The 3,390-nt window shown below is 41.8% G+C and overlaps 1 long non-coding RNA gene across 1 annotated transcript in view; it reads left to right on the top strand.

Annotated features, from left to right (window-relative positions):
* Nucleotides 1-3,298: 3,298 nt before the first annotated feature.
* The window catches only part of LOC119314765, a 543-nt gene continuing 451 nt past the window's right edge, over nt 3,299-3,390 (top strand). The window contains exon 1 of the long non-coding RNA XR_005152446.1: nt 3,299-3,354. This is a non-coding gene — a long non-coding RNA (uncharacterized LOC119314765). The remainder of the gene's footprint in view (nt 3,355-3,390) is intronic.

Here is a 3,390-nt window from a genome sequence, read left to right on the forward strand (position 1 = left end):
ACCTTTTGTTTTGATTTTGTATCATGAACAATGTGAAACTTGCTACCTATGGATGAAACTATTATTATATGGTGAAACTTGCACATTTTGTTTTGGTATATCTGTTGGATGATCATATCCATATGGCAGGGATATAGTTTCTTATGTGTTGGATATCATATCCTGTGAAATATATATATATATATATATATATATATATATATATATATATATATATATATATCATATATTTGCTGTGAAAATGCTTGGATATGACAAAAAATAGAATAAAAAGGGGCAATATAGGCACTTTGTTATCTGCCACCGACGGCAAAGGGCTCTTTGCCGTCTGCCGCAGATGGCAAACGTGACATGTGGCAGCAACCTATGCAACCTAGGAGCACTGGGTCTGACCCATTTGGTTATTATGCCGTCGGCTGGCAGACGGTAAAGGCAAGTGATTCTTTGCCGCCTGCTGGCGGATGACAAAGAAAAGGGAGGCAGATGGCAAAGAGTGCTTAGGAGTGACATTATGCCATGGCCTGCTGATGTCATGAAGCAGGCGGCAAAGGGGAGGGCACCTTTGCTATCAATCGGCGGATGGAAAAGTGTCCCGTTAGCCACCTAACATGGCTAACGTGTATTCTTTGTTGTCCACTTTATTTGCCTCCTGCTTGGCTAGGAAAGCTGACGGCAAAGACCTTTACCGTCCGTTGTGCGGAAGCAGACGGCAAAGAAGGTCATTACCGTAACATACAGTGCTAGAACTGTTTGTAATCTGCGGCAGATGGCAAACATCTTTGTCGTCCGCTTTCTGGTTCTTTGCCGTCTGCCATGGCAGACGACAAATTAGCTGATTCCTGTAGTGCCCATGACCGCCTTCTATTGCACCTAGTGCTATATCCATGGCTTGAGCTCATGTATTGTGTGAGAGTTGAAAATGCTGAAGCGCATTAGAAGTATGAACCAATTGCTTGGCTAAAATCAGGGTTGTTCATGATAAAGTATTTTATGTTAAGAAGATGGAGCATGACAGGGCTATATGATTTTATAGGGATAACCTTCTTTAGCATTGATATTTTGAAAGACATGATTATTTGTTGGGATGCCTGAGTATTGATGTCTTTATGTCAATTTATAGACTATTGCTTTGAATCACTCGTGTCTTAATATTCATGCCATGATTAGATTATATGATCAAGATTATGCTAGGTAGCATTCCACATCAAAAATTATATTTTTTATCATTTACCTACTTGAGGAAGAGCAGGAATTAAGCTTGGGGATGCTGATGCGTCTTCATCATATCTATAATTTTTGATTGTTTCATGCCAATATTCTACCACTTTTATATACTCTTGGCAACATTTTATATTATTTTTTGGGACTAACGTATTGATCCAGTGCTCAGTGCCAGTTTCTGTTTGTTGCATGTTTTTTGTTTCATAGAATACCCATATCAAACAAAGTCGAAATGCAATAAATTTTTACAGAGAATTATTTTGGAATATATGTGATTTTTGGGAAGTGGAATCAATGCAAATGGAGGCCCATGACCTCCACATGCCACCAGGGAACGGCTCCACCACCTGGCTTGTGGTGGTCCATGTGGGAGTCCCGTAAGTCGGTTGGGGCTCTTCTTCGGGCGCAAGAAAGCTAATATCCGGAAAAAAATTGTGTTAAAATTTTAGCTCGATCGGAGTTACAGATCTCCGGGAATATAAGAAATGGTGAAGGACCAGAAAACTGGAAGGTGAAACAGAAGAGAACAGAGAGATAGATCTAATCTCAGAGGTGGCTCTTGCCCCTCCGCTGCCATGGAGACCAAGGACCAGCGGGGGAACCATCCTCCCATCTAGGGGGGAGGCATGGAAGAAGAAGAATAAGGGGGGCTCTCTCCCCCTCTCTTCCAGTGGCGTCGGAAGGCCGCCGGGGGAACGATCATGACGGCGATCTACATCAACAACCTTGCAACCATCAACACCAACAACACCTCATCTCCCTGCTGTAATCTCTACTTAAACATGGTTCTTCATGCTATATATTATTTCCCAAGGATGTGTGGCTATCCTATGATGTCTGAGTAGATATGTTTTGTCCTATGGGTCGATTGATGATCGTGATTGGTTTGAGTTGTATGTTTTATTATTGGTGATGTCCTATGGTGCTCCTCGTGTTGCACAAGCGTGAGGGATCCCCAGTGTAGGGTGTTGTAATACGTTCATGATTCTCTTATGGTGGGTGGCTAGTGACAGAAGCTTACACCTGAGTAAGGGGGTTGTTGTGTATGGGAGTAAAGAGGACTTGATACTTAATGCTACGGTTGGGTTTTACCTTAATGATCTTTAGTAGTTGTGGATGCTTGCTAGAGTTCCAATCATAAGTGCATATGATCCAAGTACAGAAAGTGTAGTAGCTCATGCCTCTCCCTCATATAAATTTGCAATAATGATTACCGGTCTAGTTATCGATTGCCTATGGACAAATCTTTCTCTTGTGTTACAAAAGCTTTATACTAAACAACTAACTATTATTATCTTCCAATTTGCTCATAGTTTTATTATCGCAAAGTACTCCTAGTTTTATTCTTGCAAACATATCCTATCAACTACAAAATAGTTTCATACTTGTTCTAGGTAAAGCGAACATTAAGTGTGCGTAGAGTTGTATCGGTGGTTGATAGAACTTTAAGGGAATATTGATTCCGCCTTTAGCTACTCATTGGATTCGACACTCTTATTTATCGAAAAGCTACCATTAATCCCCTATACTTGTGGGTTATCAAACTGCACATGCGTGTCCTGTGCCATCATGCTCTTGCAGAAAACTGCAACGTACTTCCCGAGTGGTGCTGCGTCGTGACTGTGGACGGCAGCGGAGATTCCTTTGGCACTGTAAAAACAGTAATAACTGTACACACATGGCTGCCTTGGGTCTTGGGCAGATTCTGCCTACAGCACTGAATGCACTGGTGCTACTAGTAGCTACTACACTGCAACAAGACACTGCATTTTGATGCATATGCATGTGCATTTTGATACTCGCATTTATTTAGATCCTGGTCTGTTCTCTCCACGGCTATAAGAATGGGATCCTCGTGCCTTACAAGTGTGCATCGATCCCACTCTCTCCTCTCCGCCTTCCAACTATCATTCCTACCACATTCTAAACTAGCAGTATGAGTGCCTCAAACGCCGGTGGCCAGAAGAACAACGACAATAAAGGCAAGTTGTTTCTACAGGAAATCTTCTTTCTTCCCTCTTGGAACTGGATTGTATACATCCCAAAACCTTTTCTATTCTTACATCGCTAAATTTATTTCAGGGACAGGAACAAGCGAGGACAAGACAGAGAAACATGAAGAGGTTTCGCAGGGTAAGTCACTCTAATTTGGTCTTCTTACCACCGAAA

Source organism: Triticum dicoccoides, chromosome 6A (genome assembly GCF_002162155.2).
Source record: "Triticum dicoccoides isolate Atlit2015 ecotype Zavitan chromosome 6A, WEW_v2.0, whole genome shotgun sequence".
Lineage (NCBI taxonomy): Eukaryota > Viridiplantae > Streptophyta > Magnoliopsida > Poales > Poaceae > Triticum > Triticum dicoccoides.